Here is a 22,607-nt window from a genome sequence, read left to right as displayed (position 1 = left end):
AAAGTAAAGAATGAAATAAATTGTATACTGGATTTGACATCTTGTGTATGTCTGTCATTGTTAATATTAAAAGTTATGACCTGTCATGCCCAGGATTGCTTCCAGTAATTCATTTGCACTGACAACTTGCTTTGAGAAGGGTATAAAATTACTGTCGCCTCTCTCTAACCAGTTAAATTTGACATTTAGTGCAGTAAGTTTTATTTAAGGGAACAGAGAGTGTGCTAAAGGTAGCCTCTGAAGTTCTAGTCTTTAAGCTCGAAAGAGGCATTATCATAAACTAAATAGACTTTGTACTTATTTGTTTAGAAAAAATAAATACCTTTTTTACTGAGAATGTCACCTATAGCAGAACACAAAAAAATTAGTTCAACTGAGTTACTTATTAAGCACTGCTGTTCTGTTAATATGTTTAGTTTGTGGTGAGACCGGCTGTGATTATATTTGCATTTGCTGATAGTAATTTTTTGAATGAGAGAAGGGAAGATGCTGAAAAATATTAAAATGTTTTTCTTGTTTGCTATAGAAATGTCTATGCTTACTATGTAAAGACTGCTGTGGTTTGTGTTTTTGGGGTTTTTTTTTCCTGAGGAACTAGGACAGCTCATGCGTTTTCCTGCTAAATATATTTATGAGGCAGCTGTTTTATAGCTTTCAGCTCTAAAGTTATAGATAAGTGTGTATTTGTTTGACAGAAGATTCGAGAATTTCCATTTACTGCCAGTACATGTAAAGCTTGGCTAAGCAGACTGCATCAGGAGCACACACCATTTGTATTAGCCAATCTGTCTTTGCAAGTCCCAGGGCCACTATCTTGCTAGAAGCCACTGTGTGCTTTTGAAAGCATGAAATTAGTTTTATACTGAGCACATGGTTTCTCATTTAGCTGTTCTTTTTATGGTAATGGTCAATTTATGGTTCAGTGCCAAAATTTTGGTGTTCTGTCGAATCTGATAGCTACTGCTAAGGTGTTCTTTGGAGATAAACAAACCCCACAACACCCTCAGCCCCTCTACCCCACAAAAAAAAGCCTGCAACAAAAATGCAGTTTGTGGTGGGGATCCTAGGGGGACCCTAATAAAGGAAAAGTCTCCCCAGTGACCTAAACTACTCACGTTTCTGATACAAAATACACTTGAAAAATGTATATGAAGCATCCTAAACATTCAGTAGAGATGTTTTTTAGAGAGCAGATTTAGAGCATGTTAGAAACTTTGCTTGCTCTTTGGAAATCTATAGGAGTAAAAATAAGTTGTTAGTAAATATTTTTGTAAAACCTCCTTTAATACGTATAATTCATAAATTGATAAGCCAACTCCTTACCCGTGTTTCATCCTTGGAAAAGGGCACTCGAACTCTGCCAGACTGGTAATTGTTAATTCCCTAGCAGCTATCCTTCCTGAAAAGTTAAGGTCATTAACATTGTGCGCTGTTTGGCTTCACTGGGGTTTCTTTGTCCAGCTTCCGTTTATCTCTCTTGTATAATAGGTAATTTAAAATTAATTTTAATTTTAATATAGGGCTCCGTAATTCTGAATTATCTTACAATAAGCATTATTTTATGATGCAATATTTGCTTCTTTGCTCAGTTCTGTCTGCAAGGGGCAAAATTTGGCATTGCATTTTGTGTGGAAGATGTGGTGGGCTCTATAACTGGTAATATTTCTTCTCTTAAGTGCTGAGGAGAGATCTCGATCAGCTAATGATAGACCTTCCTGCGAATCATAGAATCACTAGGTTGGAAGGGACCCACTGGGTCATTGAGTCCAACCATTCCTAACACTCCCTAAACCATGCCCCTCAGCACCTCATCCACCCGTCCCTTAAACACCTCCAGGGAAGGTGACTTAACCACTTCCCTGGGCAGCCTCTGCCAGTGCCCAATGACCCTTTCCGTGAAATTTTTTTTCCTGATGTCCAGCCTGAACCTCCCCTGGCAGAGCTTGAGGCCATTCCGCCTTGTCCTGTCCCTTGTCGCTTGGGAGAAGAGGCCAGCTCCCTCCTCTCCACAACCTCCTTTCAGGTAGTTGTAGAGAACAATAAGGTCTCCCCTCAGCCTCCTCTTCTCCAGGTTAAACAGCCCCAGCTCTCTCAGCCGCTCCTCCTTGTTCTCCAGCCCAGCTCTCACCAGCTTTGTTGCTCTTCTCTGGACACGCTCCAGAGCCTCAACATCCTTCTTGTGGTGAGGGGCCCAGAACTGAACACAGTATTCAAGGTGTGGTCTCACCAGTGCTGAGTACAGAGGGAGAATAGCCTCCCTGGACCTGCTGGTCTCACTGTTTCTGAGACAAGCCAAGATGCCATTGGTCTTCTTGGCCACCTGGGCACACTGCTGGCTCATGTTGAGTCGGCTGTCAACCATTACCCCCAGGTCCTTCTCCTCCAGGCAGCTCTCCAGCCATTCTTCCCCCAGTCTGTAGCGCTGCATGGGGTTGTTGTGCCCCAAGTGCAGGACCCGGCATTTGGCCTTGTTAAACCTCATGCCATTGGTCTCAGCCCAGCGGTCCCTGTTCAGATCCCTTTGCAGAGCCTCCCTACCCTCCAGCAGATCCACACTTCCACGCAGCTTAGTGTCATCGCAAACTTGCTGAGGGTGCACTCAATGCCTTCATCCAGGTCATTGATAAAGACATTGAACAGGGCTGGACCCAGTACCGAGCTCTGGGGAACCCCACTTGTGACTGTCCTCCAGCTGGAGTTAACTCCATTGACCACCACTCTCTGGGCCCGGCCATCCAACCAGTTTTCAACCCAGGAGAGTGTGCGCGTGTCCAGGCCAGAGGCTGACAGTTTCTGAAGCTGAATGCTGTGAGAAACTGTGCCAAAGGCTTTACTGAAGTCCAAGAAGACTACATCCACAGCCTTTCCCTCATCCAGTAGGTGGGTCACTTTGTCATAGAAGGCGATCGGGTTAGTTTGGCAAGACCTGCCTTTCATGAATCCGCGTTGACTGGGCCTGATCACCCGGTTCTCTTGCATGTGCTTCATGATATCACTCAAGATCAGCTGTTCCATGACTTTCCCAGGCACTGAGGTCAGACTGACAGGCCTGTAGTTCGCTGGATCCTCCCTGCTGCCCTTCTTGTAGATGGGCACATCAGGCAGACTCCAGTCCAGTGGAACTTCCCCAGTCGGCCAGGACCGCTGGAAGGTGATGGAAAGGGGTTTGGAAAGGACATCCGCCAGCTCCTTCAATACTCTTGGGTGGATCCCATCCAGCCCCATAGACTTGTGGGTGTCTAGCTGGGCAAGCAAGTCTCTAACCTCCTCCTCTGGGATCATTGGAGCCTCATTCTGCCCCTCTAACTCCTGGGTTCGTACACAGAGGGAACAACTTCCCTTACTATTAAAGACTGAGGCAAAGAAGGCATTAAGTGCTTCAGCCTTTATCCCTTGTCACTGTTGTTCCTTCTGCATCCAATAGGGACTGAATATTCTCCCTAGTCCTCCTTTTCTTGTTAATGTATTTGTAGAAAGATTTTTTTATTATCTTTCACAGACTTAGCCAGTTTGATTTCTAGTTGGGCCTTAGCCCTCCTGATTTTTTCCCTGAAAAAAGGAGGCCATAGCTTCCGAAATTTGCTTACAAAGTAAACTTAAGCTGATGTGCTATTTGTTTTATTGTTCCACCATTATGGAGGAGGAAGAGAAGTAGAAGCTATGGAGACTACTGCTCTTCGTTAAAGACACATGGAAGGTGCTGTGGAGTATCTCTTCAACAAAGCTCCTTTCTCAAAGCCATGTTGTTTGGATCATCCTCTAGGATGCAGACTGACAGCTTGTTTTCTTTGTACTGCTTTAAAAAGATAGGACCTTTGCACAAATTCACCTGCTACTCTTTGGTGCGTGTTTAAAGGCTACTGGGCAGAAAATAGTTACAAAGACTTGGAGAACAACATGTGGCATGTCATTACCATGACATATAACATCTGTTGTATTTCTTTAAGTGCTTGAGCTAGAATACCTTTTCCTGTCTTATTCTTTTTGGGATGCTTTTTATCTGTCGTTTTTATCACTATGAATACAAGCTTGTCACATTTCAAGCTGGATAGTTCTTTTTTCCAAGATGCTGATGTTTGTAAGATGCTTTCAGCTTCAAACATGTTATATGCTCTTCCAAGTGTCTTTATTCCCCTCCTGCCATTTCACATTGGTAGGTAAAGTGAGAAGCAAGATCTGGTGTGCTCATTAAACTGGCCAAAAATACTTTGCTTCCTGGTAAGGAGCTGTACTGTTTCAAGAGCCATTGCTATATCAAATTGCCAGTTATCACATGGCATCGTAGCTTTAATTTCTTCTCTTTTAGTGGACATCAGAGTTGATGCATGGTGATCTTGTGCAGTTTGAGAGCATTTGAGGGATAGTGGCTTTCCTACTGCAAGGTTACTTACAAGGAGACTGTGAAGGAGAAGAGGCCACTGTAAGCTAAATGGAAAAAATGATTGCAGAAGTAGTATGAGGTTGTGAGCAATTCCATGTAGATCACTTGACTTTGGGATCCAAGTCTAGCCAAGCTTTTAGTGGAAATCTTGAATCTGCTTTTTTTTTTTTAGTGAAGGTCACTGATGATTTCTACCGGAGGAGTCGAGTAAACTGAGAACTGCCATTCACTGTGGCAGCCCTGCAGTAGCTGTGGCAGCTTACTTCTGAAGCTGGAGTTTATATATGTTTCTCCCTGTCTATAGGCTAAAGAGCCAGAGATGTTCTAGAGATCTCAGCCAGGATGTTCAGCCAAAAAATTTGTGTGTTTTTTTAATATGCTTTCTGTTCTGTTGGATTCTGAGCAGTGTTCATAACATGTCTTTTAAGGGAGAATGAATTCCCTTTTTCACGTATGCTTTTCGTTCCTGTAAGGAGAGATATATATTTATTTTATTTTTGTTTGTAAGTGAGGAAAACGGGGTACTTTTCAATCTGTATGGATGTAGGGAGAGTTTTTTTGTATAGACACTAGCAGTTAGGGCAGATGAAAGGCTAAATTCCTTAGGCTTAGGTAGGTCCAAGACCTAGCCTGAAAAAGTTTTTTGTCTGTAACTGAGCGGTGCAGATCTCAGGAGGAAATGAGGCGGTCTCTTTCATGTTCCATGAATAGAGGAATACAGCTGCTTTAAGGACTGAGGTTTTCAAATTCATATAGTATGTTATAGGAGCTACCTGAGGGAAAGGATATGACTGTGAAAACTCTGTGGGCAAAACTTTCCCTGGCAGGCAACTTGTCAAAGTGTCAGACCTTTGACTGGACAAGAATTCATGGTACCATGAATTAGTGTATGTCATTGCTCCAGATAATTTAGAAGATCTGCATTTGGATCACTGGTGTTCAAGTGATTAAAAGATGTTTTCAGGTCTAGGGACTTCTGAGGTGGTAATAGTGTGGTCTTGTTTGGATTTTTTTGTTTTGTTTTATTAGCTGTTCACGTAGGCGATATTTATACTTTTAGCGAGCTAGGAGAAGAGACAGGGAGCAGGTCTCTAGCGTGCTGCTTTCCCTTTTGCTCTCTTCAACTGTTCTGTAATGACATAATTAGAAGTCAGAACATATCGCCTGGAAGTTTGTGACTTCACCCAGGGGCCTCCATTTTCTTTCTTTAGGATGCTTCATAGTAGGATGAGCAGAGAGGGGAAGGGGAGGGAAGAAATCCATAAAGTAAGTGCTTAAAATTGTCTGTCTTTCTGTTCAGACTGGATTCAAAATTTTCACATATGCAGTCTCCTCTCGCTCAGCGTAGGGTGTTTGCAATGATGACATCCTGAAAAGTTTTTGTTCTATAATAGGGAGAATAAAATCATAGTTCTGGGATTGAACATTTAAATGTGAACAGAAAAGGCGGCTTTTTTTTTTTTTTTTTTTATCAGCAGAACACACTTACATGGAACTGAGAAAAAGAGGTGAGGAAGATTTCTAGACTTTAGCGTGGTACATCTGGATAAAGAGTCAAAGAAATCATCAAGAAAAAGCAGACTGGTTGGAAAGCACTGAAGTTTATTCTTAGGAATTGAAATTAGTGTTTTGTGGCGAGCTTTATTAGTGGTACCATTGGAGCCTGATATGTCTCTAGAAAGTTTCTGAACAATAAAAATCCATCCTGTAAGTAATCATTGTAGCAACCTCTTTTTAAGGAAACATATTGTCTACCCAGCTTACTTGAAAGGTGATGTAAGCTTTTCAGTCACGTTTGCTGGTGAGCAGGACACAGTCTTACAGAAAAGCCAAAGCTGAAACACCAGAATTTTATTTGCTGGAGATTAAATCATCATGAAAACATCCTCAGGTTTTTATAACTATGATTATAAGAATGCCTACATGAAAGTGGTGTAGTACCGGATATTTTGTTAATAACTATTGACAGAAACAAGGAAAAACATGGCAGAAACAACTGAAAATATTGCTCTCTCTTCCTCATTTTATTTGTCATTTGCAAACACTTGTTCATTTTAATGAATTATCCTAACAAGTATTTCTCCTTTGAGTTGGTTTGGGTTTTTTTGTTTGGTTTTTTTTTTTTTTTCATTTCTTCTTCCTCAAAACAAACAAGTTAAAGGATTTTGTTTTAGAGATTACTTCAGATTGCCTTTGCTGGGGAAAAAAAAAATAAGTTGACAGTGTTCCCTTAATTGTGTACTAGGCTTCTGGTGTGGAAGTCATTATTGCATGATATCTATGCTGTTGGTATCCTTCTGTAGGAAATGTTTCTCGACTGGACAATCAAGAAAGCTTAAAATCTAAATCAATAAAGTAATAATTTACCAGCAGCTAATGAATTAAGTCTGTAATCTAGTTATGCATTGTAAATAATACTCAATGATGTCTGACAAAGCTGTTTACTTAAATACTTTATAAATTCCCCGATTTTAGAAGATTTTTGTAACACATAGGCATGATTTGGCACTTAGTGTTTCATGTTGTTCACCAACAATTAATCGGTTAAGAGGCAGAAACAACCTGTTGCTTGATAAAAATATTTGGATACCCACTAGCAAAGTGGTAAGAATGAGAAAAGTATAACCTGTGGAAAGATTAGTTTGGAATAAATATGCAAACTATTAAGTAATTATGGAAAAAAAATTGTTGAATTTATGTAATTTCAGATGCAATTAGCTAAGTTAGACCTATATAATTGCAATTTTTAATTTATTAACAGATATTTGGTTTGTTAACATTTGTCAATTAGTTTGACCAGCTTTTACCCCAAACTTTCAAGTTGTTCACAACATGCCATTTATTCATTGATCAAGCCCAGCTTTACTGCAGTCTTCTGAGAAAGGGGACAAACCAGAATGAGCCATTGCAAGAAGGGATAAAGGTTGCTGGTTATTTCCGTGCTCTGAAGGTGCTCTGCAACCTGAACATGTAGCTTCTCCTGCTTTCTTTCATGCACATGCTCACTTTTAGAAAGATGTTAATGGGCTTGATCATGGAGAAATTTGGTTTAGAGCTTAAGTATGATGTACCAATTAACTCAAGTGGATTAAAATAGGAGCGAGAAATTTGTGAGAACAGATTGCATTATTGCATCCTGATGCATGAAACGAAGTAGCGACATGGCTAAAGTTAGTGCATTCCAGACCTTTCAAGAGTCGGCTACACTCACATGTGTGCTTTATGAGACTTTGTGATGGTTATTCATGCACCTAATGTTAAACATTTGTGTAAGTGTTCACAGGTTGTTAGGTATGGTTCATGAATAGGAGTGCAGATTAGAGCAGAAGAAAATACAGCTTCTGTCCATTGAAAATTCAATCTTAAAAAAAGGTTGCATTAAATAAAGATGAAAAGTAATGTGATAATTTGGGGGAGAGGCCTACAGAAATACTTCTTGAGAAGATGCACACTGGATTTTTTTTTTTGTTTTGTTTTTGTTTAGTTTTTCAGTTTCTGGTTGCTAGTTTGATTGGTAAAAGGTAAGTGCAGAAAATGAAGCTAATGAGAGGTGTACAACAGTGTAGTGCTCTGTCCCAGAAGGCAGGTGATGCTGAAGCATCCCATGGTTTTTGCACCCGGCAGCTGTGCTTGTAAACTGGTAATGAAGTTGATCGCAGTTAAATGACTAGACAGAGTAAACTCTGTGGTGAAAACTTGTTTTGAGGAAATGCATGATTAATCGGAAAGTGTAATTCTGAAAAAATGCACAAACGTTCTATTTTTTTGAAGCGTTTTATGTTGCTTTATATTTTTATAGCAAGAGTATTTGAATAAATAGTGTACTTCACCTTTCTGTCTGTGTTTAGAAACACAATTTACTATACCAAACTGATCATCAGAAGTCTATTTTATGCGTAACAGACATGTTATTAAATGAAACAAAAGTCAAAAGGTTAAAAATAGCTTTATAAATAATGTTTTTTCAGATGATTTGGTTTTTAATTATTGTTTCAAGTACAACTTACAGTCAGCTTTACAGAAGATTAATTACTGACGTCTCTTTTGATGAAAAACTTTGAATTCTTTAGTTGTTGATGTAGGTTTCTTTGCGTGGTGGTCTTCTATACAAGAAGTGTTTGAAGGCCTGTTAATTTTTTGAATACCAAGCATCACTGAAGTTAAAGACCTATTTGAAATTGAAGTTATAGATTTCAATCACATTTTATGTCAACTACAATGGCAGAAGGAAGGAGCAGGTTTTAGTGGATAATGATCCAGTCTGTTGCACTTTATTGCACTAGGCATCTACCGTGGCAAATACCGGCCATGTTTACAATCATGATCTGCTGCTTTCTTGCTTAAATTCTGGGAAGGTGAAGGAATGACAGACTCCTACTTTCTGCCTTAGACTAAACGCAGTTAATTTTTCATCTTTTTACAGTTCTGCTTCAGGAATATTTGTCACAATTACACAGACTTGAAATCAGTGGATGAATTGGGCAAATGAAGTTATCTATACTTGTAAAGTATTTCTACTTTGTACTGCTTTCCTCATTTGAAAACTTGGAGTTGAAAACTACAGAGTGGAGAGCAGGAATGTATTCTTTCTGCTGGCTGCAGATTAGCAGGCTGTCTGACTGTTTGGAGTCTCATCCATCCTGTACAAGGGGTCATTCTCAGAACTGAAAGCTGCGTGCTACGCAGAAGGGAGCTGATCCAGCCCCTCAGAGAGGTTGTGCCTTGTTAGTTCAACAATGATCCCTCTGTGGCAAAAGCATGCTGCTGGAAAAACATTAAGTTTAGAAAGACTGGATGAGGTGCCCGAGTACAAGATAGGGAGCAAGCATAGAATCTAGGTGAAAAAACAACAATTTTTATTTTGTCTTCAGTGGCCAAAAACATGTGGCTAGAAATACTATATCCTAAAATGTGTCAAAATAGCAACTTTTAGTGGGTAGCTGAGTGGTGATAATCTGCGAGAAACTGATGTTCTACTGTAAATATGCTACCTATCTTGAAATTGAAATCCCTTCACTTACTGTATTATTTTCGAGGCCATCTATTGCATGAGTATGTAGTTTATTGCCTACCTTTAATAGAGTTCCGGAGTCAGTAGAAATTATACCACAACTCAGATATTGAGTGTTACGTAGTTGTTAGTGACATCTAGTAACAGTGCAGACACACAGTGGAGGGTTCTCTGAGGAACCAGAATTTGAAATGATCTCTCTTTTTTTGTTTGTGGTTTTTTTTTTCCCCCTTTCCTTTGATCTTGTTGCTGAATGTTAGTGGCACATGACCGTACTTTTCTGGTGTGGAGCAATCAGCTGCCAAAGTGAAGTCTGAAGGGACATCTACCAGTTAACTGAAAATAATGAGAAAAGTCTTGTTACACTAATTGAAGCAAGCCTGTTACTGAGAAATTTGGAAGTCAACACATTTTTAAGCAATGTATGGTCTAGCCTGACTCTGCTGGTATAAACAAAATCACAATCAATGCATCCAGTGGGGCTCAGACTTTGGGGACCAAAGGAATTACTAAGCATTATCCCCTGTACAATACCCAACAAAATAATATGAAGCATTAATTCCTTCAGTAGAAGAAATTGCTTTCCCTAACATGCCAGTGCTTGCTGTTAAGTCCAATAAATCTGCAATTGAACCAGAACACATTATTTAGAGATGCATCCAGGTTCAGTTTAAGGACTTCGGATGTGATGAATTTACTTGTTACACTGTTGAATTGTTTAAATAACCCTTTACCTTTGCAGTTAAGAACCGTATCTTACTGTCAATTTGAATTTTCTGATTATGAGCCAGGAGGTGCCTTTTTTTTCCCCTGCTGTTAAAGAACCCTTGTTATTAGATAGATTCTCCTTTTAAAACAGTGAGGAAGCTTCATTTAAAGTTCAGCACTATTTGTATTAAGTGTGCCATTACAAACATGGGTTGTGTAATAGTTACAAAGTGTATGTATCACTTTTATTTTTTTATGACATGGTTTGCATCAGTGGTCTCTGAATCAGAATGACAACTTTGCCTCCACAATAGCAGACTGTTGGTCCTGGTTTTTAAAGTCTGGACAATATACTTTTAACATTAACAAATACTCTTTCAGCCAGAACCGAGTTCATAAAGCTCTCTTTCTTAGCATCAAGTTAGGAGCATGATACCAATACTTTTTGAAGAATCAAGATTTTTCTGGACTTTTGCTGTCTTTTCTTCTCCTCCAGTCAATTTTCAGTTGGCAGGATCAAGCTTTACTCAGTGAGTGCTTCTGAAAGGACAGTTGTTTTCCAGGTCAGATCCCTTGTTTATGGTATACACTTCTTGTTTCGGTCTCTGTAGGGGCTGGGCTCCATTTCTAAAACTATATGTTAAATACTGAAAGGCAACTATGCAGCAGCTCTATTTCTACTTCTTGATACCATCCACAATATGCAGTGACCTTTGTTACCCAAAGTTATTTTACAGATTGTTTCATTTTTTCTTTTTTTCGCAAGTTCATCAAGCTTAACATCAATGTGTGGGGATTGGACTGGTGTGATTTTAGTCTTATTTCATTTATATGATGTGTGCTTTTCATGTCACCTAATTTTCTTCTTATTAAGAATTTTGCTTATCTAAAGCGTACCTTCAGTGAAGATGCAGAAAACAGGAAATACAGAATCTTCTGCTTATTTCCTAACCAGCTTGTGAAGACACTGCATTTATGATTTACTTGACCAATGCTTTTTATAGCTCTGCCTGAACTAAGAATATCTGTTATCTAACCATGTAAATAATTTTGTTGAGTCTTTATCTTTTTTGGTACACTGGTATGAGTACCTGACACGCATCCCAATTAGCCATTGTCTTTTTCCCACTTAATTGTGGTTGTTTAAAGACAGTATCTACAGTACTATATTCAGACTATTATCCTTGGAGTATCTTTAACTGCTATATAGCATGTCCCCAGCTCCCACATCTGTCTATCCACAGACTTCTTTCTTTAGTTTGTAGTAAGAGTGGAAGAACAGCATAAGCCTCCTAATTTATTTGGATGACTAATTCCTCCTTGTTTTACTCAAGGTAAAATGCTTACAGTTTAGTTGCATAAAACTGTCTTGACAAAATGTTGCTGTTAAAGGCTTGGTCTTAAGCCTGTAGCTGTAACACATACTACTAATCTTTCTAATGACTTGCAAGCTAGTGTTCATGGTTTCTGACTCCAAAGAATGTGCTGCCAGAATATGGCTTTTTTATTTTTTTTTAAAGACACCAAACCTTCTCCCTTAGGAGTGGGAGTGAAAAATCTCTATGAATTTAAGTAATAAGTATTTCTGCATTTTCTGTATTGCTTGCAAACTTGATGTTTATCTAAGCTCTTTTCACTTCTGTCAGGATGACCCCCAATCCATATGTGTACTGTATTCAGAATTTTGAGAGTGCTGTCTGTGAACACATCCAAGAATATATTGCAATTTTATATATTTTAAAAACTGAAAATTACAGCATGGATTGAATTAAAAAAAAGGAAGTTATTTTGTAGCATTAGCTAAAGTGGGAATACTCAAACAGAAGTAGAGTTCTGCTCTTCTGCACAGCTTCTGAATGTCTGGGAAGGTTGCTCACTCCTGAATTGCTGGCTTTTTTCCTGTGTATAAGGCCTCTGTCTACTTAAAGTTAAGTAATTACCCTAGGTGGATAATATCTTTCTGAAATATCATCTTACACTCTTGTAGTCTTGAGTTGGTATTTTATGAAATCATGTGTTAGTATTTTTTTCCTTTTATATTTTCTTTCAGTGTCAGGGTTTGTAATTAATTTTTCTCTACCGTGAAGTGAAAGTGGTATGTTGTTTTCGTGTGACTTATATTTCTTTAGCTGCAGAATTAAGCTAAGTTTAACACTTACAAAGTGTGGGGTTTTTATATAAATATTTAGGCCTTTTTTTTTAATGATAAACTTAATGCTCATTCTGCTTCATGTTTTAGCTCTGAGAGTAATCCTGAGTATTTTGAAACACAGTTTTGGAAGTTGCTGGTAACTGCTGAACAAGAATACTTTAGTTTGTAAATAAAGCATTTATAGAATGTGAGAAGTTGGAAGGAAAATATTTTCATCTAAGGTAGCGAGCTTGGCTTGGTTCCTCTAAAATGACAGCACATAAGAAGCATTTTTCCTCTTTTGTCATCAGTCAGCCACATATATACACGAGGCTTCTGATCTTTGGCTTAAACTACTGTTAAGTTTTCATTATAAATGTGCCACCTACTGGAGCAAAAGGCCCATCTGCAAATATTTATTAATGTTATCTTCTCTTAGACACATTTGCATAGTAATTTTTTGCTAGATTCCTGTGCTTCTGGTTGTCAAATATACACTGCTGCTTGTCAGCCTCAACATGAGGTATGAAAATGGTAATAAGAACTGGAGAGGATGTGGAGCATGGAGGCTTAATAAAATGCCTTAAAAAAAAAAAAAAAAGAATTTGTATAATGAATCATAATGAAAAATACCTGCCTGCCAATAAAAGACTAATAAGAGAAACTTACATCTGTAGGTACGATATGTCTTGATTTCAAGATGAAAAAAAATGTGTAATTGTTTAGTGTAACCTTGTAGCAAAACAACTTTAAGCAACATTTTAGTTTACGTTGTGGGTTTTTTTTTGTTGATGTTTTAAAAACAATGCTCCAGCCTTGTGTTGGCATAGGACTAATCATGATCATCTTTACAAATGAGAGGTGTTTTGCTCAGAGCTTCTTGTCTTTTATGTTATAGTAATCAACTGAATGATTATTTGTATTGCAGGCATGTCTTTAAGATTCACAGTTTTATTATGCCAGACTTGTACAGAATTATGGGAAGGACTTGCCCCACGATTTTAAAATCTGCTTTGAAACATAATACATGAACACAGTAGAGCAAATTGGAAGAAGAGAACAATGTAGAAACAACGACTCTGCTAAAGTCAACGGATTTTCTTGATGTTTCTCATGAAAGTGAATGTTTGTTTTGGGAACGCTTCATTTTATTCTAGTAGAAAAATGGCTTAATGTATGAACAAGAACAAGTAGAATGGCTTTCTGAAGATTAATCTGGTTTGCTGCATATTAAATTTGTGTGTTCCTGCAGGACGGTCTTTGGCTTCAGTAGGGTTGTTTGTTTTGTTTTGATTTTGTAAGGGGCTAAACACAATGTAGCTGATATGTTAATGTGACAGCTATAAAAATTTGATAGTTTTCCTTATACAAGTTGCTAGTTGTTTCTTTCAATGCAGTGCAAGTAAATCACAGCCATGAGGGCATTTGCTTTTGAAAAGAAAGAATGAATCAATGAACCACCTTCAGAAAAAGAGTATGTAGTCTAACAGGCTATGAAGAATGTGATAGGAAGAGGTCGGACTCCTGACTCTCTGTCTTGGGTTGCACACACCCTGTTTTTTCAGCAAGGCCAGTCCCTGGCCTTTAATGTTAAATGCAGAGTCCAAATTTTATGCTTGTTGAATCTTAAACTTCTGTTATATTTCAATAGAAAGATGAAGAAGCAATTGCATAAATTTGGATTTTTTCATTAATAACACGGATTTGTAAACTGCTCACCATAATTGGTGTCCTTGTACAATGTCCGTTCATTCTTTGCATCTGTCAAATGCTGTTAAACTATTTTTTGATCTGGAGATATTGGGATGGTGTTAAGTGTTTGGTCCATCTATCATAGATAAATAGAATGTAAGTATCTATGAGAGACTGTCAAGCAAGTTGGAATGACTGCTGATAGGGCTACACGGTGGGATGGAACAGTAATTGGATGGAGCTAGTAGCAGGACGTTTTCCTTCAAGTTTGACACCTATTTCTCTATGCTAAAGAGATAATTTGAATTTCTTAATTATAGGTAGTTGTTGCATGAATTCTTTTTGCAGCTTTTGGATAACTGAAAGGTGAATGGCTGGATGGAGGAAACTTAACTTTGTTAAGGTATTTTCTGATGTGTGCAACTGAACCTTTTCCAAATCATTAATTTTAAAAATGTTTTCTTTGTTTTATGCATGTCAAATTTGTGAGCAAAAGCTCGCATATTCATTTTTCAGTGCTACACAAACAAAGAAAAGACATGTTGAAAGGCTCAGCAAATTAAGGGCTTTAAACGACTTGGAGATCCATAAATGAAATGTTTTACAGAAATATACCAATTCTGATTTTTATTTTCCCATTACGGAACTATATTTGCCTTCAGCCATTTCCTTGGACAGAATAAGTGTTTTGGTATTTTTTTTCTCATGACTCATCTGGTTTTATGTTGGGTAGTCCTGCTTATGAAAAATATATATTATTTTTAATTTGGTTAGTGGCAGAGTGTAGTCTTCCAGAGTTTTGTGAAACAGGCCAGGGTATATGTTTGGCTTTGCTCCAGGTAGTGAGCGCTCAGGGTGAGCTGGAGGGGTGCTTCAGGAAACATGCTGCTCACAGGAATAGGGCTCACATTTCCATTGGCTGGAAAAACAGGAACAGCAGCTGGAGTCATTAACGTCGTTGTTCTTAGGGGTGCCTGTAGCTGATCTGCCTGCTTTCCCAGAATGGGACACTGAAGCCAGTAAATTAGGCAATAAAATACGCCGCAGGCAATAAATCTCTTACACCAAAAGAAATTAAGATCTAAGCAGTTCTAAGAACACCATGATTCTTTCAAATGTTAGGAGATTGACGGCATATAGAAAGGGCATGGATAAAGAAAAACTCTGCTATTTTTATAAGAGATTGTATGTAAAGATTGTATCACAGGAAACTTCTGAAATGCTTTTAAGCATTTCAGTAATGAAAAAAACAGAAAAGGGAAGTAAGTCCTAAGCAGTGTATGAAAGTGAAAACACTTAAAAGTACATGAATATCATTTGAAGAAATACCTGCGTGCTAGAACGTATTCCAAGGAGATATTTGAAATAAGCAGAGTGTGCCATTACAGAACTGAAAAATAGAAAAACCTAGTTCTGCATGCAGTTTTATGGGCATGTGGAGCTGATTCAAGGCCTGTTTCTACATGCCTGGGCTTTCAAGGATAAAGAAATGACCTAATCTATTAAAACCACTGTTCAAAGTATGATTTGGTTTTTCAGAATGATTTGGTCCTTAGTCTTTTGTCTTAGGGGTTAAATCAGCAATGTTTCGATTTATAATCCTTTATAGGGGGATATATATGCTTGTATATGTGTTTGTAAAACTAAAAAAACAACTAAAGATAATTCCAGAGTACAAAACTGAAGTCGGCAGAGAAGTGCTGTAGTAGTTGTGTAAGCATTCATAGACTATTTCAGTGAATTGCAATTAAGTTTTGTATATTCATAATGAGAGCATAAATTATTGGTGCTTATTTCAGTTTATATTCTATTATGGCTAAGCAGAGAAGTGTGCTTGGGAATATGCAGAATTCAGATTTTAGCAAGAGTGGAAAAGACATGCTAGTTGAAGTCACTGAGACATACGTAATGCCTGTATGTTTTTTATAAAATATGTTGGCATCTTAATTACAGCTGTTAAAAAACAGCAAGCTTTTTGTAACATTAATATAAACTACTAAAAAATAAATCCTTCAGGAGCAACATCTGAAATTATTTTGAAAGTCAGCAGTTTGAGTCTTAGACTAACTCAAAGGTAGTCTTCTAGAGTAAACTCAAAATAAGCAGGTTTTTTTTTTTCCAATTGATTTTATTTGTCTGCTAACCAAGGAGAATTGTTTGCTAGTTAGTTTTTAGTTGTTGATACGTGAGCTAAACAAGTCTGCATAAAAATATAACATGTTCTGTTTTGATATTATACTCTTCTTATCACAGTCATACCGGATGCCCTTAGACTTACTTTGAGATGTTTTGAGTATTTTTTGTGTGTAGTTCTTCCTTCCTGTGTATTGGAGGAGACTGCAAAGAAGGTTTTATGCAGTGAATACATAAAGGTATATGATTTAGTGTGTGGTGTCTGGGGGTGCATTAGTATGACAAATTTAAGCGTGTCTGTGTCTTGCACTTGTGGCATTGCAGTGTGGTTTATTTTGATATTAGCCTGGTAAACTTTATGTCCCCTGTCAACCATTCAAATTCTTTCACTTTTGTCAGTTGGTAACTTTATTGTGGTTGTCAGCATCTTGGAGGAGGTTCAACTCATATGGCATTAAGAAAACTCTTTCCTGATAGCATTGCTTGTGAACAGAGATGGCTTTAACTGAGGGAGTGGATATTCATGAGCATTTTTGTGGTGTCTTTTTACTCTGAAGGACTAAGATGGTCTTTAGCTGCATTTGTAACGACAGTGACTGCCTTCTTTATATAGTATGTTAGGTAAAGGCTTTTCTGCATCTCTTCAGTGTGAGAGATTGCAGAGCTTCTCTCCTTGTGTGAAATGACCTGTGTCTAGATGATCACACTTCTTTTCCGTGCTGCCAAATAAAACTTTATCCACTGCTCCAAGTCAAACTTTCCATCTAGATTATTGGTTTTGAATAGGAATTTTAACATTCTGCATAGTTCACAAACATTGATGTTTTGGTTTTTTTTTTTCTTTTATCTCTTCCAAATGCAGCACTTAAGCACCGTATTGCTGAAAATAGAAGCTAGGTAGGCTGATTTGCATCCCTGGCAGGCGGTGTTGTCTATTCCTCAAATGCTTTTTCTAGTGTGTCATTAAAGTTAGCCCACCAATAGCTGTTTAAGGGTGTGCATGATTAGCATGCTGTGGTGGCATTGCTCGTACTTACGTCAGTTTATAAGGAGTAGTGCTGTTCTGAATTTATTAACGATGCGCAGCTCTTGTTTACATTGCTTGTTTGAATTTTGAGCGTGTCCTCTATAGTTTCTTCCAGATATTCACTGTCCCTCAACTGTCTTCTCAATTTAGCAACTGATCAAAGGAAAATTACCACTTGCAAAATTAGATCCATGATAAAATGTTCTATCGTAGCTGCAATCAAGTTGGCACTTCATGACACCCAAGCTGAATCACTCCACCTTTATCATACATAGTAATGTACATAGCTAATCTTTTGCACAAGAGCAAATGTTAGATTATGCTGACTGCCATCATTAATTAGCTTCTAAATTGAGTCTGTCTAAAGTAGAGTTGCAAATCCACATGTCCCATGTCTAAAATTCTGCATTTCAGTCTCTGAGGTTCCTATGAGGTTTGTAGAATTGTCTGTTGGCAAACTGCTTTCTCCTGAGCACACCTCTGGGAAGGTTTCTGTGGCTCACTTGTTTTATTCAGTAGGAGTCTTGAAACATTTCCAACTCCAGAAATGCACTCCTGATTTCCCTGTTCAAGATGGTAGTGTACAAAGAATAGAATTGAAGAGCTTGAAATGTCTGCTTTTAGCCAGATTGGACTATCTTCAAACACATGTGGAAAACATTAAGCTATCAGTGTATGAATATTAAATTGGAAGAGACCTGTATAATGTGAAATTATACATCATGGTTGAATTAGGTCCTGATTTTTGAGTCAACAGCTATATTCATTTGCAGTGCACTATGGTAACTACTACTATAATAATCTTGTCAGTTAAAGGTGATACCCGCAGGGCATGTTGGCTTACAGTATGTGTTTAAAAAGCCCTGTATTTCTAGTGTAATAATACAAGCTTCTGATCATTTCCTAACATGCAATATACTTATTTGGGATTTTTTTTTTTTTTCTAAAAACTTACTTCAAGTTACTGTTGGGGTAAAAAAAGTATTTAGTGAAAACCTTTTGAAGATTCCTATTAGTAGTACAGATATTAAAATCAGTGAGGCCAGGAAAACTCCAATTAAACTTGTATGATAGTTCATCCTATGCCTAACAGCTTAATACTAAACAAAGTAGCATACATTTGGGTTTCAGCAAGAACTTAATCTGGAAGGATGTTGAGTTTGGAATCTAGAGGGCACTTGAGAGCTTAATTTTAAGTTTTTAAGTAACTCATTTGACAGTTTGTGATTAAACATGGGTTTCTTTTCTGTCACTCAAAGGCAGTAAAAACAGTGCAATGTCTTGTAGTCTGGGGCTTCAGCACTGGTACTGGGTACCACTGGGGTTGTACATTAGAGCCAAGTCAAAGACTAAATGAATTTCTGTGAGCAAAGTGTGGTACTCCAGCTTTTATTTGGAAATCTCCAGTAAGATGTGGAAAATTTGGTGTGTTCAATTTGTGATTGGAGGTCGTTTGGAATTGGTGTAACTTTGTTACAATTGTAGCACCCATATTAGTCAGCTAATTCTCTTGATTTGTGAGCATTTTTGTGTTTATTGCTTTCATAGACTACTTGAATGTTTTTAAGTAAGGATCTGATACACAATTTCAGTGAAATGTGCTGCTATCAATAACTATATAAAGAATTATTGATGTTGATTAAGCTGGCGGAGGACTTCTAACATGTTTCTAGCCTCTGTAAAAGTTGCTTAAATAAACAAAAGCTAAAATAGCAGATTGAATTTCTACAGTAGTGTAGAAGACTTGGGTTTTCTAATACTTAATAAACCTTGACTTGTATTAGTATGTCAAAATGTATTTGCAATACTACTCAAATACAGGTGATATTTTCTCTCTCCTTTAGTTACATACAATTTTTGAAATTAAGTGATGAAACCTAGAAATTTTATCACCTAATTTAATTTATAAACATACAGGTTAATTTATTGTAGCTGTATCCAGTCTTAATGCATTGAATAATTTCAGAAGGAAGAATGGAACTTCAGTGCTGAAGTTTGTATTTTATGTTGAAATTACAAGTGTTATATCTGCTCTGAACTGATGTGAGTGAAGTAGGTAGCATTGCTGCATACTTCTTTTATCATTGCCCCTATGCAAAGATACGCTAAAATCTACATACCTTGTGAGAAATAATATTTATGCACTTTATGGAATCATCTTTTTTCTCAATAAATAGCATTCACATTTATTAAAAATATATATTTCTTAGAGCAACAGACTTTTTTCCCCCCCTTCCTTATAGCCCAGAACTTTCATAAGGCTTTGAATCCTTACAATATTACAGGTGTGTTTGGGGGAGGGGAGGAGGGGGGGAAGAAGGCTTTATGGTTATGGTACCTAAATGTAATTCATTACTTATTAACTGACTAAGCAAATCTTACATATGTGACTGATTAGAATTACATAGCATTTAGAAACATTCTTTGCCCTTATTCCTAAAAAAATCTACAACACATTAATCCAGATTAATGAAAGAGGAGAGAAAAGGTTCCATATAGTACTAAGCTACTTAATTATAATGTGTGTTCAAGGTACAAATATTAATAGGGTATTTCCATTCATTTACTATAATTATAACTGTAGGACTCCGAGAGTTTCAAACGGGGTGACCGTTAGACAGAAACTTCATGTATTGGGGTTGCATAAGGAGTGATCTGCTTGTGAGAAACAAATTAGTTGATGCTCTCATTATCAGTGGGATTATTGGTGAGGGAGGTAGAGAGACTGCTTTGCAAATGGCTTTAAAAGGCACTGTTCGACTTCTAAACATAAGCTATGCTAGTGCTCTTCGTAGTCTGACGAGAGCTCTCCCACCACCATCTGCAAGTTTTGGTGGCTCACCAGCTGTCAGGGGTCCAGGCTCTCCTTCAGGCTGTGCAGAAAGTTTGTTCAGGAGAAGTTATCCTTGGCTTCATTTCAAGAGAGTCCAATTTCTGCACTTGTGTTTCATAAATTATCATCAAGTCTCATGTGGACTTTCATTTTTATAATGGTGTTTACAACTACTACTACCCAGATGCTGTCTTCCGTTCTATGAATGTTATTTTCCCATTCTTTTCAGCAAGCTATGCACTACTCAGGCTTGAACGGGATGTTGTGTATACCAAGCAAGGCTTTATAGCAGTGCAGTCTCACCAGATGCAAGAAATGATGGTATAGTCAAAACCAGAATACTGACACCTTACAAAGCAAACCACAAGTTAAACTCCAACCAGGGTAAATATTTGAATACAAAGGAACCAGTGTGGCGAAGAACATGCTGTAGAGACTTACTAGCCTTATCTGAAAAGAGCTCAGAAGGACAATCTTATTGATTTTATTCTTATCTTGATGACCTTGTAGTTTGAGTTAATAGTTTGTAAACTCCACTGAAGAGTTTGCAGGACAGTCTGGTTTGCCTCCAGTCAAGGAGAAAGGAAAGTAATGTAGAGCTGAAAAACAGACTCTCAAGATTTTGTTCATTCTCTAAGTCTTTAATAGGTATTTTAATTTGTATGAGTGTAGAATCAATGAAAACGTTGTATTAATATAATCTTGACAAGACTGAAATGTAGTTCAGCTGTGTTAAATTATATATTTCTCTTAATGATCTGGAGGTCACCTGGAGGTCATCTGGAACTACAATAGGTGTACTTACCTAATAGAAATTCTTGACGAAGCTGCATTTTGAGGAGGAGGGAAAAAAGGAGTAGGGTCTAGCTGATCTAAAAGCCAGGCTTTTTCTCACGGTGGCATTCATGTGTGGCTTCTAAGGCAGAATACATTTATGCGTAGCTGTGGATACATTTATCTAGTGAGGAAGCTGTTCTACTTTCGGGAAAGTAGGACTGCAGAATCACCTGAAGGAAAGATCTTTTGTGACAGATCATTAAATGATTTTAAACTTGTCACAGCTTCTGTAAATCCAGGCATAAAAGTGAGTAGGCAGTGGTTTGTGTAGCTGATGTTAAGATGCATCCCAGTTTTCAGTTTCCACATGGCATGGTGAAACTCACCTTCATACATAATGTTGCTAAAAGTTGGATAGTGGGTGTTATATAGCTGAAGAGGTTGTTGCTTTCCTGTAAATGTTAACTATCAGAGCAGTCTGCATACGATCTAGAGGCACCAAGGGATAATGTAATTGCAGTTTTCCAAACACGTGTGTCTGTTTCAGAATGAGGATTCATGATTAAAAAAAAAAAAAAGAAAGACAAAATATATCTCATAGCTGCAGCACAATTAAGATTTTTGCTGTTCTGGGAAAACTTTCTTAAATATTTTACCCTTACCTCTTTGAAAGACTTGAAGTTAGATGAGCAGGAGTTTAATTCAACAGCTACTTTGTTAAGGAAAAGCGACTCTCATTTGTAGCAGACAAAAAGGACCAGAGTTAATTATCAAATTTAATTACCTTTTTTTTCTGGCTTCCCTAATGGAAAGCATCTCAAGTCAATCAAAGGAAAATTATGTTAAAGCAGAAAGTGTTTTGTTCTTACTAAAAATTCAAAGAAAATACAGAAACAACATCATAATACATAAACATACAAAATGTAAAAAAAAATGAAAATGAGGTTTGTGCGTTGTGATTTTTTTGGGTTTAAATTATGTAAATATATCTGCTCTTGGGAACTTACATGCTACTATCCTTTTCAGCAAGGTGGCTAAGCATGCTTAAGCATGTCCTCTCCTTTGTATACACAAGGAACAAAATTAAAAAATAAAATAACACAACAAACTTAAATAAGGGAGGGAAAACTTGTGTTTCTATAATTTTTATTCCTTTCATTCAAGTTAGTATAAATATCTAATAACAACATATAGAGATTTCTCTATATAATTTCCATCTGCTATGTGCAGTATTAAAGCTCCGTTTCAATAATATTGACAAATAAACACGTGTCCTTTTACATGTTATTGGAGTGGAGATGTTCGAGTCTCATCACCCTCCACTTGGTTCATTTCTTGAAGGTGTCTGAGCTGTAAACTGTCTAAATTTTAAGGCAATTTCTCATATTAATGGACTGGTTTCTCATTTCCTGAACTAGTAGCATTTGGCACACATTTTATTATGATCTGTCTTTCTGTGACATTGCTTTATCTTAACACATAACAGAACAGGAATTGATTTAAGTAAAACTAGTAACTAATATTGCAGTAATAAATTTCACATAAGTAAGGTAGGGAAAAAGGAGAGAACTTGTGGCAGAGTAATGTATTATATGAAAACTTAAAATAGTTTTATTCTGGAGAGTGAATTTTTTGCTGGATAGACAACACAAAAATGGGAGATACAGGATGAGTAAAAGATTTGGAATTTGATCTTGCTGATTGTAAATCTAATGAATAAATTTCATAGTAAGCTACTAGTCATACATGGAATGGTAATGAGCCCATTTCCAGGTTAAAATTGACTGGCTATTGTTATCTACTGCAGAAAATGCCTTCTCTGAGGAAGAGGAGCACAGAGCATGCAGCGCTACCTGCTGTTGCAGCTAGTTATAATTCACAAGGACTTTTTTGCCAATACTGGAATAATAAGAG

General features: G+C 37.3%; 1 protein-coding gene across 7 annotated transcripts in view; it reads left to right on the top strand.

Annotated features, from left to right (window-relative positions):
* The window catches only part of ZNF385B (zinc finger protein 385B), a 170,031-nt gene that overhangs the window by 43,138 nt on the left and 104,286 nt on the right, over positions 1-22,607 (top strand). The window lies entirely within an intron of this gene.

Source organism: Cuculus canorus, chromosome 6, assembly GCF_017976375.1.
Source record: "Cuculus canorus isolate bCucCan1 chromosome 6, bCucCan1.pri, whole genome shotgun sequence".
In the NCBI taxonomy this organism is placed as follows: domain Eukaryota; kingdom Metazoa; phylum Chordata; class Aves; order Cuculiformes; family Cuculidae; genus Cuculus; species Cuculus canorus.
The sequence above is the reverse complement of the archived record's forward strand: the minus strand, read 5'-3'. Positions and strand labels throughout refer to the sequence as shown.